At 35.7% G+C, this 18477-nt stretch overlaps 1 long non-coding RNA gene across 3 annotated transcripts in view; it reads right to left on the bottom strand.

Moving 5' to 3' along the window:
* Positions 1-18477, bottom strand: part of LOC110262071 (uncharacterized) — a 69662-nt gene that overhangs the window by 42047 nt on the left and 9138 nt on the right. Inside the window, exon 2 of one of the 3 annotated variants that reach the window (XR_002346597.2) lies at positions 9283-9407. The exons of the other annotated variants lie outside the window; for them this stretch is intronic. This is a non-coding gene — a long non-coding RNA (uncharacterized LOC110262071). The remainder of the gene's footprint in view (positions 1-9282; positions 9408-18477) is intronic. 3 annotated transcript variants of the gene reach the window in all.

Below are 18477 nucleotides of genomic sequence, written 5' to 3'. Positions count from 1 at the left end.
AAAATATTTAGAAATTATTAAAAGAAGTATCGACACGGTAGGAAAATATCTGTGAAATAATTTAATGATATTTAATATTTTAAATGTCAGTATTATAATTGATAATTTAAGGCAAACTGCACTTAAAATAACAATTTATATATATGTATGTATTTCTGGGTTTAAGTTTGTGAATGAATAAAAGGCTAAAGGAAAATATTTCATAATATCAAGATAATTTTACCTGTGAATGGGGAGATATTAGGTGATATTATTGTATTGAAATTCTTCATTTTGTAATTTTTTATTTTAAAACTCTGTCTCTATTGCTTTTATAATGATAAAATATGTTAAACTATATTTCAAAATAAAAATGTCAATAGAATTAGAAAAATAAAACATAGGGATACATTTTTTTAATAAAAAACAATTGTTATGTATGACACAAAATTTTTTATTATTATTTTTAAGGTCCAGGGAGTATTATGAAATGTGGCTATTTTAGCATCTTGACCACCCCGTATATTTTTTATATATACTTAGAACTATTGTCCTAGGAGTGTTCTTCTTCTCTATAAATTCACAGAACAGATAAAATGTCCTTAATCTAATAATGTACTTGTCTTTTAAACTCTGGGATTGGTCGTCCCTCCATAGCATTTTGGCATATCTCTCTAATTGCTGCTCATCCCTGCCTGAAATTCCAAAAATCTATGTCTTATTTTGTGCAACATTATTGAAATGTGCTTCCTTTCTTGTTAATCATGCACTGTAATGGCTAGACCATGCACTTCAAATTCTGAACACTTGAATTTTCAAATTACATGTTCCAGTCATATTTTCTTTTTCTTATGGTCTGAATCCAAATAGATCAGATATTAGGTCCCACCATTTTCTTGTAGTCTATTGATCCCTTTTGGTTTTATGCATTTTCTTATCTGCGGTAAGTCTCATGATTCACCACTTCAGTGTTTGTTAGCAATATCCAGAAATACCTCTTGCCCTCTTTCTCTTGAGTCTTCTACTGAAATTACAGATCAAGGAAACTATCTTTTCTCTCTTGAAACTGTACCTAAATCAGTCATCTTGATGCTTCTATCCTACTCATCCTGTGATACAAATATCTTAGCCCTAATTTCTGTCTTGCCATCCACACTTTCTGACAGTTCTTTCTCTTGTCTCTGGTTTAGTCATTACCACATTCTCTCATGTTTCTTTTACTCAGTGTCAAATTTGTGGTTTGAAGTAGAAGGCTTTTACCTCCTATTTTCTCAAGAAAATATAGACAATAAAGTGTATTCTCAAACTCTACCTCAAAATTAATAATACTCTACATTCTTTATTCATCTCCAGAAAGAAATATCACATGTCTTTTTAACCAAGACCTATCTGGCCAACAATAATTTTGCTTCTCCTATAAACTCATACATCTACACAAATATGCTGCTAAGTGTCCACCGTTTCCTCTCTACCAGTAATTTATCTATGACTTCACTTAAAGCAAAACACCTTTATCATTTCAGGTTTTATGGGTCAGAAATCCAGTGTGACTTGACAAGGTGCCTCTTGCTCAGAGTCTCTCATGAGGTTGTAGTCCAATCACAGGTGATCTCTAGTTATCTCAAACCTAGACTCTGAGGACCAGCTTCCAAGATCACTCTGCCTTCTGAGTTCTTGGTTCTGCTCTCAGCTGTTTTTCCTTATAAAAAGATGCATTTGATGCTGAGTAGTTTTCCCCAGCCTACTTTCTGACTGTAGAATTTTGGGGAGCCCAAATGCATCTTTTTCAGTTCAATGATGTGGTGCTGTGTCTGTATATAAATAAGTATTTGTGTTTTGTGGGTCTTCTATAAATCTTCTTGGGGTTCACTCTATCAGACAAATCTCTTAGATAGAACTCTCTCTCTGCCTTTGACTCCTGTTGAGAAGGCCGAAGGGCAACCCCCTTAGACTTCATAGAGACCCTATTGTTTGATTGAGAGGATCTTTGTAGAGCATCCTTAATCTCTTTAAAGGATCTTTTATGTGTAGTACTCTGAGGCACCACCTTTGATCTTTTGAGATCCTAATAAAAGATTTTACAATCACACCTCTAGCTTCAGCTTGATGCTATATTTTCGTGGTAGTGTTCTGGATTTGATCTTGGCTGGAGTTTTATTTTTTTTTTAATTTTAGCACTTTTTTTTTTTTTTTTCCAAAACCATTGAGTCCTGGCTTCTTTTTTTAGTAGTTCTTCCCTCAACTTATTTCTTTCCTTTCCTGTTTTACCCTAAGTAACAAGAATAAACCAAGCAGCACCTACAACGCTGGGCCCATGAAATCTCCTTAGGTAGATCATCTAGGTCATTAGGCATATGTTCTGCTTTCTATGTAATGCAGATGACAGTATTCATTAAATTTGTCCCACTAATAACAGCGATTGCCTTTTCTTCAGTTTTCAGAAATATTTTCCTTACTCATTCACAGGCTCCTCAATATCTGAAATTCCATGAACAATGTGTTTAATGCCCTTTCACAGTCACTCCCTCAAAGTCCACAGCGTGGGTCCAGTGCCACTTCTTCATAGAGGTTAAAGGAGCATCCTGATTCTAGGCATTAAAATCTGTATTAGTTACCTAGGGCTGCATAAAAATCACCCTGATTTCACTCTTTAAAGCAAATATTTGTTATTTCATAGTTTCTGTTGGCCAGGAATGTGGGTGCAGCTTAGCTGGGTGGTTCCATCTCTGGTCTCTCAAGAGTCTGCAGTTAAGCTATTGGCTGGGGCTACAAGTATCTCAAGAGTACTCTGGGCTAGGTTCTCCTTCCAAGACCAATCACTGAACCAGCTGCTTATAAAATGGCAGGTAGAGGGTCATGAAGTGAACAAGCTAGAGTCTCTACAACGAAGGCAGTCTTTTCTCTAATATGATCTCATAATTGACACCTCAACCCTTCAGCTAAATTCTGTTCATTAAAAGCCAGTCAAGAAATTGACAGAACACTGTAAACCAGCTATGATGGAAAAAATAAAAATCATTATAGAGATGAGAAAAAAAAAAAAAAAGCCAGTCAATAAAGTCAGCTCACAAAGTTCCCATTGTGGCACAGCAGAAACGAACCCAGCTAGTATCCATGAGGACACAGGTTCAATCCCTGGCCTTGCTCAGTGGGTCAAGGATCTGGTGTTGCGGTGCGCTATGGTGTAGGCCACAGACCTGGCTTGGAATCTGTATTGCTGTAGCTGGTAGCTGTAGCTCCGATATGACCCCTAGCCTAGCCTAGGAACTTCCATATCCTCTGGGTGCAGCCCTAAAATATATATATATGTAAAGACATCTCACAAGCCTCACACACATAAGGAGGGCCTTATACACAAGAGTGGGGGTCTCTGGGAGCCATTTCACAGTTTGCCTGCTACACCCTAATAACCATCTTATTTCTCTCCTTTAAGATACAAAGAATTTTCTTTATTCTCCTCCTCACCCACCAAAATCACTTAATCTGTTGGGGTATATCATTCAAATCCAGTGGACTGTTTTAGACGTCTCTTAGTGAAAAGATTAATCTTATTCAGAGTCTTTCTCCTAACCATTGCAACAAATTATATAACATCATTCTAATCTCAGCTTCCTTTTAATGAATCTTGACGGAGTTCCCGTCGTGGCACAGTGGTTAACGAATCCGACTAGGAACCATGAGGTTGCGGGTTCGGTCCCTGCCCTTGCTCAGTGGGTTAATGATCTGACATTGCCTTGAGCTGTGGTGTAGGTTGCAGACGTGGCTCGGATCCTGCGTTGCTGTGTCTCTGGTGTAGGCCAGTGGCTACAGCTCCGATTAGACCCCTAGCCTGGGAACCTCCATATGCCGCGGGAGCGGCCCAAAGAAATAGCAAAAAAAAAAAAAAAAGACAAAAAAAATAAAAAATAAAGAATCTTGCCTCTTAGCTTCTTTCATTGACCCTTCTTCTACCTTCTTTTTGAATGTTGATGTTCCCCAAATCCATTTCTTTTTGCTGTATGTCTTCTTCAGGGAATTTTAATTTTTTCCCTGGCTATCTCTCCTTATGTTTCTCAAATTTATATTTCCATTATATTCTTTCTACAGGCACTCATATTTTATTTCTGATTTCTACACCTGCCTTGTGACCCTATGTGGTATAAGCAGCTCAAATTTAACATGTCCTAAATCTATATTTAACTCTATCCCTGTTAATCCTGGATTACCTAGGGATAGTGTTAAATATAGATTTTGATTCAGTAGATCTTGAGAGAGTTGGAAATTGGGATTTCTAACAAATCCAGGTGATGCCAAGGCTCTTGGTCCTTAGAGCTCTCTCTAAGGAGCAAGATTCTAAATTACACCTAATGTCTCATACTCACTAACAGCTTCTCCTTTGGTAATACTTGATCACTTAGAGCATCATTTGTCTATATATCCAATCTGATATCTGGGAGATTATACCAGAGTTTTCTTTTACACCTTCTCTAGTTTGTCACAAACTTATGTAAATTTAATTTTTTATAAATTAGTTGAATCTGCTCTCTGATCTCCATTCACAGCCATTAATTCAGTATTGCCTATAGTAAAACTTTATCTGGATTATTACAGAAAACTCTAATCAATCCATTTGACTTCTTTATACACATTCTCTATCTTGCTGTAAGAATAATTTCCCTATAGAATGTAAAGCTTACTATGTGATGATTCTTTGCCTTCAAGATCAATTTCAAGGCCAAGCTTTGAATATAAGACATTTCATGGTCTGTGCTTTATTGACCTCTCAAATCACTATTTCCAGAAATTTATTTGCCATGATCAGCCTTAACTTTTTGAATATTCCCAACTAATGGTGCAATAATCAAAGGTATATATCCTGAAAAATGCCTATCAATTCCATAAGATCAACAGCTAGGATAATTTTGGCTCTTTAATTGTATTTTCATTTTTCTCATGTGTGATCAATAAGTATATATCCCATAAACACTTGTGGAACAAAACATTTAGGGCAGAGGTCTTACTTTTACTATTTACAATAAAGTATTAAATCTTCAATGTGTATAATTACTAATATATAGGAATATGTATATATATATATTTTTTTATTTTCCCTCTTAATGTCTTTGGTTTGGTTAAGTCATCAGCATATATTTTTTTTTCTTTACTTTAGGGATATATTCTGTTATGGTGTATAATTGTTTGGCCACCTGCTGCAACAGTGGCTCACATTATAAAGATATTTGGTCATTAGTCCATACAGTTATTTCACGCATGAGAATTATCATTTTTAATTTGGCAGCAGTGAACTAACACCCCAGCATGTGTTCAAAACTGCCACCTCCAAAGAGCAATAAGCAGAGTTGACTAAGTTGATTAAGACAATAAAACTATCAGAACTGCTTCAGGGCTAACAAAAATGCTTACATCAACTCATACTGTTTATAATTGCTACTATTTTTTTCCATTTTTCTTAATGACAATAGCACAGGCTACTAATTCAGGTTGTAAATTAAAATGTACATAAAATGATAATGTAGTTAATAAATTTAAGAAATCACCCATTGAAACTTTAATTATCGAGATATTTCATGTAAAATGCACAATAAGATACTGAGCTAAATACATTCAAGTAACGAGCATTACGTCTTCATATTCAGAATACCGCAAGTATTCAGAATGAAAATGTAAATGAGCTGAAAATGTAATTGGCAAAAAACCCCCACAAGTTATAAAAGAACATTTTGCCTCTTTCTTCAGGGACTGTTATCTAAAACTACACTCCCTTTTGGTAGCATTTCATTGTAGAGTGAAGTAGGAAGTTTGCTGTTATCTAGTAAATGTAGGCTATATAACCAAGTAAATTACTTAGTTTAAGGGGAAAATTGGCATTTTTCATTACAATTATGCTTAATGGTAAATACAGTTTTGATTAACTATCATTTAATTATATTTGCAAATTTTGTTATTTTTATTTTTTGATAAAGGTTACTATAGTACACACAGTTTAGAAACTCAACAAAAAATATAAAAATTGGATTAAATACTTGTCTCCTTATACACTCTAAACATATGAGGAATTCTTTGTAAACTGAAATAATTTTATAATCAACCTAATAGTAATAATATTAAGAATAAAAGAAGAAACCAGTATACATTTTTTTGGAAGTTTCCAGTCAAAAAATAAAGCATGATAATTTTAAGTAGAAGTGTGACACAGTTTGCAAAGGAATGAATATTAGAATAATTAGCTTTAATTTAGTTGATCTTAATTCTAAAACCCACAATTGTCTACTGAGTATAAATTAGAATCACCTGGGAGATTTTTAATCCCTTTTCAGCTTTATCAAAGTACTGACAAACAGGAATTGTATATAAAGGTATACAACTTGATGTTTTGATGTATGCATACCTTGTGAAATGATCACCAATATCAAGCTGATTAACATACCTATCACCTCACACAATTACTGTTTTACTTCCTTATGTTGTTGTGAAAGAGCACTTAAAACCTACCCTCTTAACAGATTCATGTATATAGTACAGTATTCTTAATTATTGTCATCATACTGCTTTTTACATCCCCAGAACTTATTCTTCTTGCGTAAGTGAAACTCTACTGTTTGACCTGGAAGCATTTTAAATGCAAGAATCGGAGTTCCTGTCATGGCTCAGCGGAAACAAATCTGACTAGGATCCATGAGAACACAGGTTCAATCCCTGGCCTCCCTCAGTGGGTTAAGGATCTGGCATTGCCCTGAGCTGTGGTGTAGGTTGCAGACGCAGCTTGGGTCTGGCATTGCTGTGGCTGTGGTGTGGGCCAGTGGCTACTGCTCCAATTTGACCCCTAGCCTGGGAACCTCCATATGCCACAGGAGCGGCCCTAAAAAGATAATAAATAAATAAATAAATAAATAAATCTATGAATACTCCGTCCACTTAGACCAATCAAATCTAAACCTCTGATGGTGAAGACCAGACATGAATAGAATGTCTATTAGAAGTGTCAGGATGTCTTTGGATGTTATTACAGGCAATAGTTTGCCTCTAGATGTTTCTTAGACGATTCTAATGAGCAGCAAGCTAGTAGAGAGAATTCTCTGCATAGGCTCTTCGCTTTTCAATATCCTACCATCCCTACATTAATAAATTATAAATAAAGTTATTTTTGTATAAGATAATGTGAAATCAACCATTTAAATGTTACTATTTATATTTTCTTTTTGTTTTTCTCTTATACAAATTTCTTTATGTTTATTTTTTAAATGAATGACAAATCCTATATAAGCTCTATATTTCAGCTTTAATTATTGAATTTGCACTTTTGTTGTTTTGAGCAGTGGAACCAACACTGCAGGTTATTTACATTGAATGATATGAGCAGGCATTGATGAAATCAGATATTCTGATGTTCACGTAAAAATTTTTCAAATGTCCCTTCAGTTGTGAGGAGTCTTTGAAGTATCTGAGGCTCTGAGTGATCTACCTGTCAACTTATTGAAATTTTTGCTTAACAGGGGAAAAGTGGCTTCTGTGCATACAGGTAAGTTTAAGTGAAAATTTAGTTTCTTTTATTTATTTGAAGTGCTAGTTTCTCCCGGGTTATTAGGCTTGAATCCAGCTGAGCCTGGGTGAATTTGAAGGCCATCCTCAGCAGAGGCCACAGTTTCTGCTAGAATTATAACTAAAAAGATAAAGTAGACTAATGTAAAACTTTCATTTTGAGGACAGGGATGGTTTAAAATGTTTCTACTTTGTGATTTGCACCGTAGTTTGGAAGTAGGTGCACAATGTTTAGAATGTTCTTGCTGCTGATTCTTCTTACTAATTTTAATTAGGCATAATGCCTCATTCAACATTTAGAAAGTTGAGGGTTTCTTTAAATGGGAATTGATTTATTGTGAATTTTTTAAAACACAAATAATATTGTTAGCTCATGTTGGTCCAGGTATATTACATAATTGATAGCATTTTTTTTAAAGTTAGGAATTGAAAAGGGAAGCAGAGTTGAAGTATTAAAACATATGCTTTATTTTTATTTTATTTTTTTTGTCTTTTTGTCTTTTTTAGGGCTGCACCCAATGGCATATGGAGGTTCCCAGGCTAGGGGTCTAATCGGAGCTATAGCCACCAGCCTACACCACAGCCACAGCAACACCAGATCCTCAACCCACTGAGCGAAGCCAGGGATCAAACCCGCAACCTCGTGGTTCCTAGTTGTATTTGTTAACCACTGCACCACAACGGGAACTCCAAAACATACACTTTTAAAAGAGAATAAGAAAATGAACACGTCCACCCAAATATAAGGAGTACATACATTATGTTCTAATAAATCATGGTCCAGAATGGGATAAATAAAAATAGTCATTGTCTTCAGAGTTTCTTATAATTTTGTTAGCACAGAAAGATGAATAAGTAAATCTAGAGCATAACATGCTAACTGATACTAGAGCATTAGAATGTTTATTGCTATTTGGACTATATTTCTAAGTTTTAAACTGTATGTATATATATATACACATATATATATACATAGCCATATTAAGTGATTGGGTTTCAACAACTTTTTATATACATGTTTGGAATTATTTATCTGGCTAGAGACTGGCAAAAAGACAAAGAATGTGACAGCCATGCTGATAATTCATTTTTCCAATTTTGATAATTGATAATATTAATTTTTTAAGCACCAACCTCTGTTATAGAGCAGATGGAAGTAATCCACAAAAGTAAGTGCAAGAACTATAGAGAGCTTAGAAACTGAGTGAAATAAATGAAACTGTTTGTTCCAGTACTTGTTGATTTTCTAGCAGAAATTTAAGTTTTATTCAGGTAGGAGTTCCCATTGTGACTCAGTGGTTAACGAATCCAACTAGGAACCATAATGCTGTAGGTTCGATCCCTGGCCTTGCTCAGTGGGTTAAGGATCTGGCGTTGCTGTGAGCTGTGGTGTAGGTCACAGACATGGTTCAGATCCTGTGTTGCTGTGGCTGTGGTGTAGGCTGGCAGCTACAGCTCTGATTAGACCCCTAGCCTGGGAACCTTCATATGCCACAGGTGTGTCCCTTAAAAATAGACAAAGCAACAACAAAAAAAAGTTTTATTCAGGTAAAATATCTCATTTCATTTATAATCTGAAAGACTTGGACAGATTATTATGCCATCACCTGGACAAAAAACAAATAACGCATACTACTGGTATATTTTTGAATGAATAAATACTGAATGTCTTGATTTGCCTCCATAACTCCTCTTTTCCCACTGGTTAGTAAGATGCATCTAATTAGTGAATGTAATGAAGTTGTAACCTTGGTGGTTTTTTACCTTATTGTTAAAGCCCATTGCATTGAAGATGGGATGTTCAATTTTCCGTTCAGGCCATAATGACCTGTGTATTGAGTAGGTCATATGATGCAGCAGGGCGTCTTTCTTAAGTTTTGGTTGTGTACCTGCAGCCAAAGAAATCCAATTTTATTTAGCCACTTCAATGGGAAGTGCATTCCAGATGGATGAACCTGGAGAGCAGAGCATCTTTTCCCCCCAATACCTTTTATATTTTACTTTCTTATGATGACAATTCAATCATCTCTCAAAGACAAAGTTTTTTTTCTAGTTATGAATTTATTGCTAATATCTTTCAGGCCATTGGTGGGAGAAAAATAATTCAGCTGGAAAAATATTCAGCTTGGAGGATAACAGATATTAAAATTTGTAGTCTAGATTGTCTCATCACATATTTGACTGGCTATTTGACATGTTTGACATTTTAAAAATCTGGCTGCAGGGAGTTCCCGTCAGGGCACAGCAGAAATGAATCTGACTAGTATCCAGGAGGATGCGGGTTTGATCCCTGGCCTCAGTCAGTGGGTCTGGATACGGTGTTACCATGAGCTGTAGTGTACAGGTTACAGATGTGGCTTGGATCCTGAGTTGCTGTGGCTGTGGTGTAGGCCAGCAGCTGTAGCTGCGATTTAATCCCTAGCCTGGTAACTTCCATATGCCGCAGGTGCAGCCCTAAAAAAAAAAAAAAAAAAAAAAAAAAAAAAAAAAAAAATCTATGCATCTATGTTGGCATAAGCACCCCCCAGTTTATATAAATATCAGCCTCCTAATTTTTCTTTGTTGATTTTGCCCCGTTTTTGAGATTTTTATGGCGCACTCTTTCTCACCTGTCCCCCATCATTTGAAACCTGTGTTTGTATTGCCAAGCTTTCCGAATTTATCAACAAGCCCCACTTTAATGATACAATAAGAATCACAAAGGGATGTTTGTTTGTTTGTTTTCTTTTTACTGCCATACCTGCAGCGTAGGGAAGTTCCCTGACTAGGAACCAAATCAGAGGTGCAGCTGTGGGCCTACACCACAGCCACAGTAATGCCACATCAGAGCTGTATCTGCAACCACAGCTTGCGGCGACATCAGATTGTTAACTCACTGAGGGAGGCCAGGGATCTAACCCACATCCTCATAGACACTATGTTGGGTTCTTAACCTGCTGAGCCACAAGGAGAACTTTGTGATGTTTGTTTTCAAAGAGAATTGATGATTTTTTTTCAAGACTGACTGAAAAGTTTTTATGAAATTATCAGCGTTTACAGGAATTCCTTTTGCAACTCAGTGGGTTACAAACCTGACCAATATCTGTGAGGATGCATGTTCAATCCCTGCCTTACTCCGTGGGTTAAGTATCCAGCATTGCCATGTGAAATTAAGTGTTTTAAACCTGTTGTGTAATGTAATTACAATTATTCAAAGGTGACTTCTTAGAGGCTTCATTCACACAATATGAAAAACAAGAGGAGGGAAACATCATAAGGACCTTCTAAAACTGCCTAGTGATCTCAGGACACCTCTGATGCCTTCAGGGACTTCATGATCATATAAATGTGGACCCTGTTAGATTATAATGGCTGAGTGGACCATCAATACAAAAAATAGCTTTTTTTTTTTTTTTTTTAATAATGTAACTCACCAGTTGCTAATATCCGTGGCAAACCTAGTGAAGAGCTAAATTATTTACTATTTTCAGATTCTTCCTTAATTGTACTCTTTTTATTATTCCATCTCCAAGTCTTTGGATACATCTATACTCTTTAATGTATATTTAATTGGTTAAACAGTTAAAACAGTTTTTCTCCTAAAGAATAATCCTTTTGGAGTTCCGGTCGTGACTCAGTGGTTTATGAATCTGACTAGGAACTCTGTCCTTGCTCAGTGGGTTAAGGATCTGGCATTGCTGTGAGCTGTGGTATAGGTTGCAGACACGGCTTGTATCCCACATTGCTGTGGCTCTTGCGTAGGCCGGCAGCTACAGCTCCGATTAGACCCCTAGTCTGGGAACCTCCATATGCCTCAGGTGCGGGCCTAAAAAGACAGAAAAAAAAAAGAATAATCCTCTGCATAACTAAATTCAGTCCAAAAAATGATTTATTGACAAAGCACTTTTTTTTTCACCTAGATAAGAGTCAAAGAAAATAAAGAGTAGTACTGTGAAGTAAATTATATTAAAGTTATTTGAATACGTGTTGGCTTTTTAACCTTGGTTTAAAAATTATTAAGTATAATTCTTTTCCTATTTAAAAATTCCTATGTTTCTAAGTCACACGAACTGAAATTTTTAGAGGACTATTCCCTAAGAAGGTTATTACATAGATGACCTAATTTTCCAAGGGAATGAAATTAATGCAGAGACCATCATGACCCTTCTCAGGCAATTCTGCAAAGCAAAGAGCTTCATAGCCTGACATATACAAATATTTATACAAGTAATTACAAGGGTAATAAAAGTAGCTAACCCTTATTTAGATCTTAGGATGTCCCAAAGAATAATTTACATGTTTTAGGCATGTAAACTTATTTATTTTTCACAACAAATCCTCAAGGCCAGTACTATTTTTATTTCCATTTCATAGAAAAGAAAAGTAAGGCATGGAGGGGTAAAATATTTTATACAAAGTTTTATACATCTAGTAATTGGTAAAGCTAGAATTCAAGCCTATTCAAAGCTAGGCTCCAGAACAACATTTCAAGTGTGGGATTAATCCCAATTTGTTAGAAAAGAATCCTGGAATAAAATGAAATAAAAGTTTTTGGTTCTTCCCAAATGGCTGAGACTCCAAGTTTCTTTTGAGTTATAGAGTTATAGACAAAATTCACGTAGTGGTTTATCATTAGGAATTATTTTATGATCTGTCAGCTGGTATATTGATTAGATTCTCCTTTAGTTTTTAGAAAAAGCAAAGAATTGCAGACATCTGAGTTACTAAAGGACTCGTTACTCAGTCATTAAGTTCATTCACTTTCATAAGAACGACGATACCAGTATTTAGAACCTTCCCTTAGTATGGAAGCCCAGAGCGATTTTTCACTGAGAAACAATGGCCCACACTAAGGTTGGGAATGATGGCAGAAGGTGAAAGAGGAAGTGAGGAAGATTCAGCCAATGGCATGAACGTACTTGGACAGATCAAATTTAAGAAAGAATATTTCAAGACGTGAAGGATCTTGAAATGTATTCCATTAAAGCTATTCACGTGTCTATGTTTATCCTTTGGAGAGTATTCATATAACTGGGGAGGTGGGGGTGAGTGCAAACAAGTAGTCTAATACAAAACTTGTTTAACAGAAGTTCCATTTGCATGTGGCTTTTCCATATACACATTTTAACAGGTTCTGTAATCCTGGTAACCAGGAGAGGTCCAAGCATAAATTAATCTTTGATGTGATTTTTCTCCCCACATCCCACATACTATCCGTATGTAACCTTGATTTATAGCACTTGTAATACTGTCATGTCATAAATAATCTACAGCCTTCTCTCTGTTTTCTTGCTGACCGGACTAAAGTCATCACTGCACTTATATTTTCTCAAGTGTTTATGTTCACAAGATCACCTCCCATTTTACAAGGTTCCTTCATAGTATAACGATCTGCTTATTCTTACACTGGCTTATAAACTCTGGAGCTAGTCAGCATCCATTTTAACCGGTCTTCACCACTTACTAGCTGTGAGATCTTGTCATCCTCTGTGCCTAGGTTTACTCACTTGAATAATGGAAGTATCAGAAGTATCCACATTTTATGGTTGTAAGGATAAATAAATTATCATGCGTAAAACAATTAGACTAGTGCCAGGCATGTAGTAAGTGCTCCGTAAAAATGTAAGAATTTTCATTACCATTTAACTCTACGTTATAACTGTTCCTATAAATTTTCTTATTTAAAACATAATATTCTCTTCTGGATACTGTTTATTGAGCACACATTACCTTACCATCACTGGCTGGTTTTTCCTGTATCATCTTATTTTAACCTCTTAAAAATATTCTAAAGTAGAGGTTATAAAAATTAATTTTCACAAATGAGGCTTAGAAAAATCAAATCATTTGGATAAGTTTATACTTTTAAAACTATAATTAAATTTAGATTCGTCTGACTACATCTTAAATCCTTATAACAGAGAGGATTTTGTTTTTGTCTTTTTTGGGGGCCGCACCAGTGGCATATTGAGGTTCCCAGGCTAAGGGTCTAATCGGAGCTGTAGTCTCCAGCCTATACCACAGCCACGGCAAGGACAGACCTGAGCTTCATATGCAACCTACACCACTGTTAATGGCAACACTGGATCCTTAACCCACTGAATGAGGCCAGGGATCGAACCCCGCAACCTCTTGGTTCCTAGTCAGATTCGTTTCCGCAGTGCCACGATGGGAACGTCGTTTTGTTTGTTTGTTTGTTTGTTTTTTGCTTTTTAGGGCCACACCCATGGCATATGGAAGTTCCCAGGCTAGGGATTGAATCAGAGCTACAGCTGCCAGCCTGTGCCACAGTCACAGCAACGTGGGATCCAAACCGCATTTGTGACCTACAGCAGAGGTCATGGCAATACCAGATCCCCAACCCACTGATGGAGGCCAGAGATTGAACCCACATCCTCTTGGATACCAGTTGGATTCCTTTCTGCTGTGCCACAACGGGAAGTCCGTTTTGTTTTGTTTTGTTTTGCTTTGGAACAGATCTTATATGAAAGAATGATGTTACAAGCAAAATCTGGAAAATGCTGTGTATCTGTGCTTGGACTCACCTAAATGCATTTAGGATCATAGAGATGCTGCCTACACTGTCCTTCAGGACTGAGGCTCTCATTTCTCCAGTGATTTCGAAAAGTGACTGCTCTTGTCTCACAGCTGAGTCCCCCTCCAGGAATTTCTGTCAGCAGAGAGGAGCTGCCTTTCTGAAGGTTAAGAATTTCCCAGAGGCAGCCCTCTCATTCAATACCTGGTCAGTGCAAGGATACCTAAATCTAGCTCCTCTTATTCTGATTCAGGACATCTCAGAAGGACCATCCCAGGACCAGAGTTCCCTTGTGAGGTACCAGGACCTCTGTTACAGTTCAACTCTTTGATCTGCACAATCCTGCTTCTTACCTTTTCTAGTTCTGACCCCTTACCTCTCCCCCATAAACCACCCTCACTCAAATCTTTGCCCCAGAATCTTCTTGAAATTAATGGATCAAACTCCCACATTAAAGTAAAACACATGTTGTAGACATTTTCAGCCACTAATTATTGTGCTAGAATTAAAAGCCATGATTTACTTTGAATTTTTCTCTGAATAACCTTAACTTCAAAAAAAAAAATTATCAGTAATGAGCTAATTGCTTTTAAATATTTCCACTGCAAGTTTCAATAATTGTGAATTTAGTAATCATTAGTTCCTCCAGAACAGTTATTTTAAAAAATTTTTTCAAAAATTTTTTCCTCTATAAAATGGACTAAATAATATCAAATCATGGATTTAGGAAAATAAAAAAAAGCAAACAAAAAGCATAAGTGTGGCCCATCCTAAGTTTCTTCCTTTATACCCAGGCCCATTCTATAAATGTGAAAAAGAGAGAAGCACAATAGATGTTGTAAAAACAAGGTACTTAGCCTTAACTCTGGTAAAGGAAGTGGCATTTTCTGTTGAAATTAAAACAGGCTATAGAAACGTTAGAATTTATCTCATATTTCAGAAAACAGTATTTTCTTTTCAGATGATTTAGAATTCTGGAAACCATCTGGTCCAAACTCTGCATTTTATAGGTGAGGAAAATGAAGCCCACTTCAAATAACAATTTTGTGACAGAAAAAGTACACATACTCTGAATTCCTAAAAATTTAAAACTCTCTTACGAAATTTTTTATCAGCTCTGAAGATACAAGTGTATTTAAATAGTATAAAAAGCAAATAAAACAACGAGGCCCAAATCCAGAGCCCTGAGTATATTAAAGGCTGGTGAGAATTTGGGAACAAGGAGAACTGTCATTCATCATTGCTGGGGATGAAGAGGTGGAACAAAGAGGGGTGTTACAGCAGTGAACATATTCACATTGTTACTGTAATGATCAGTAGATATCTATATATATTTGTCCTCCCCATAGAACACACAACACCCAAAATGGCCATAAAGTAAAATGTGGATTTGTGGTGATTATGATGGGTCAGTGTAGGCTCATCAGTTGTAAAAAATGTACCACTTTAGTGGGGAATGTTAATTATAGGGAAGACTATGCATGTGTTGGGAGGAGAAATATAAAGGAAATCTCTTTACTTTCCTCTTTATTTTTTTATGGCTGAACTTACACCATAGCTGTGGTAACAGCGGATCCTTAACCTACTGTGCCAGGCTAGGGATGGAACCCGCGCTGCCACAGAGACCATGCCAGATCCTTAGCTTACTGTACCACAGCAGGAACTTCTCTTTGCTTTTCTCTTAATTTTACTGTGAACCTAAAACAAAACTGCTCTAAATTTTTTTTAAATGTATAAAGGTTTTAAAAATAGCAAATCGAGTGTTCAAAAACTCCTAAGGACTTCCTGTAAATCAGTGAAAAGACCGAAAAAAAAAAAAAAAAAAAAGGAAAATGGAAAAAGAATATGAACATAAGGGAAAAAACCTATATATCTGATACATAAATTAAAATATTAAATTTCTCTTAAAGGTTATTAAAGAGACAATCAAGTTAGCATATATTGTATTAAAATTAAATTACATTCAATTGACTTTGAGAAGGAAACATTTTTGTTCCTATTATGTCTGGCATGGTTCTAAGTGCTTTATTCTCATTGTCTTGCTTCCTGAAATCTTAGTGCAAATTAATGAATGAGGTTCGTAATCTTCATCATACAGATGATCAATTGAAACTCAGAACACGTAACAATTTGCCAAAGGAAACACAAGTTAAAATTCTAACCAGGATTCAAAGATTATGTTTAATTTTATAGTCTATATTTTTTTCTGTTTGGATATATCTGTTTTTATGTATTGGCCAAATGAAAGTCTACAACTTGGTGAAAGAGAAAACTTTGTGACCCTATCTTGTTAGCACTCAAGAATAGAGACTATGCTCTAAGTATCTTTATGTTCCTAGAATCTACCATAGCAACAAAAACGGAGTTAAACATTTAATAGCCCAGCCTTGAGAGACTGATGTAATATTTTTATATTTAAATTTTGTAATAGTTCTGAGAACACGTTCTGAATTTTAGAAATATATTTTCTGGATCGTCAGAAGTGGTTTTTAACCTGTTAAAATGTTTGGCTTATACAATACATATACAAGAACTAGACGATAACTCTCCATGGTAGTGGTTGTGAAAATAGATGACAACTGTATCAATGTAAATGGCACATTTTTTTCCCAATATATTTTGATGTGTTGCTATTTTTACCCCAAATAGTTATAAGTCAGAACAAATCAAGATTTCAGAGGCAGCTCTTATGCAAAATTAAAGACCATTTTTTCAATCAGACCTCCATCTTGGCCTTGGGGAAAACTGCTATTGAGAAAGCAGAACCGTAGAAAGGGTCATTTTTTCTGTGGTATTCTTTTAGAAACTAAATCAGCAAAACATCCAGAAACAATTACAAGTAAACAGACTTCATGAAAGAAGCCAATTTTGCACATTGAAGAAAATAAATTTCTATAACATATATTGCAAAATTGGAAAGAAAAATATAAAGAAAATAAAAATCTTAGCTATCAAAGGAAATACTGGATAGGAGGTAATTTTTTGAGGGACTACCTAGGTCAAAGGCTATAGTCAACTGCCAAAGATACCAAAGATGTTTATTTTGAAAAATAATTATAACAATTATAAGAGTTAATTATGACAGTTATAACATTTGTATTCTCACTTATTTGCTTACCTAGCCTTTGGTGGTGATAATAAAGTTTATCATAATAATAAATTTATTTAGTCAGGGTTCCTTAAGGTACTAGATATCGCAATCAGAATGAATAGTTTGAGGAGAGTTTAATTCGGGGATTTTTAAAAATGTCATCAGAATTTAAGAAAACCACCAAGGCATATTTCGGTACAGTAGGGCTAGCAGAGGAGGTCTAAAGGGAAGGAAGTTTCAGAGAGGGACATAAAGAGCCCACAGAAACCCAGAAATGATGTGGTCTGAGTCTCTGAAAATCGCTTTGCATAAAGAACCAAAATGTTATAAACCCACTAAGGATTGTGGGTTGCTTTCTTAATTATATTATCAGCCAGCAAATATTAGCAGGTAATCCTGGGAAGGTTTGGAGGAAATGCACAGTGCATATCTGAAGCCATGTTGCAATATCTTTTCTCAAAAAAAAAAAAAGTTCAAATCTGTGAGTTAGTTTTTACCTAGGAACTGAGTAAGTGGCCATAAATCTTCACTACAGTGAGTTGAGTTAGGTTGCTGCCCATTTGATGTAAATATATTTTTGCTATTATACATGAAGCAGCATATTTGTAGCTGATGGTCTACTTCATTTCAGGTAGTCCTGTGATGAATTAGCCAACACTATAGTTACTTGTAGGCGCATAGCACTGACAACCAATTCCTGCTTATAACTTAATATGATTGTTCTTCCTACTTTATCACTGATGGTGAAGAGCTGCCATCTGCCTTTACTACTTTAGTATCTCCTTACTTGCAGTAAGATCATGAAAATCAATTTTAATACAGCATGCCCACAATCATCCGTGGTACACAAAAGATGACTACCAGTGAATGTTTCAAGGATGCTTGTAGTTCTGTCATCAAAGCATTTCTTAATGTTGTCTGGGTAGTAGCCTCTAATTCTTTCTATTGATATAGGAAGGGAATCTATTAACAATTTCTTCTCCCTATACTTTGAATTATTTTCTAACATCATGCCCAGAAAGACCTGGCATTTCTCTCTCATTGACTGTAAGCCATTAAAGAGTCTAGGCTTCATTTTGTACTTATGCCACACCAAAGCTACTACATTACATCTTGTATTTTAGGTTTGTGAACGATGTCAAGATGTCAATAATTTCAACCCAATACAACACTATATTTTCCTTCTTGACTCAATACCTTAGAATCCATTCCTGTACATGCTTCCCCAAGCCTGACTAATAGAAATTGGGATGCTTTTACAATTAACTGGTCCATGGCCTCCAAAAATAGATTGCAATTGCATGCCACAGGTTCTCCCTGGCAAGAAGGCTATAAGGGCATCCCAAAATATATG

The sequence above is a fragment of the Sus scrofa genome, chromosome 8, assembly GCF_054392235.1.
Source record: "Sus scrofa isolate SSC_HxYL_T2T_F1_AM1 chromosome 8, Sscrofa_HxYL_maternal_Yorkshire_Landrace_v2.0, whole genome shotgun sequence".
NCBI lineage: Eukaryota > Metazoa > Chordata > Mammalia > Artiodactyla > Suidae > Sus > Sus scrofa.
This window is presented reverse-complemented; position numbering and strand designations above follow the sequence as displayed.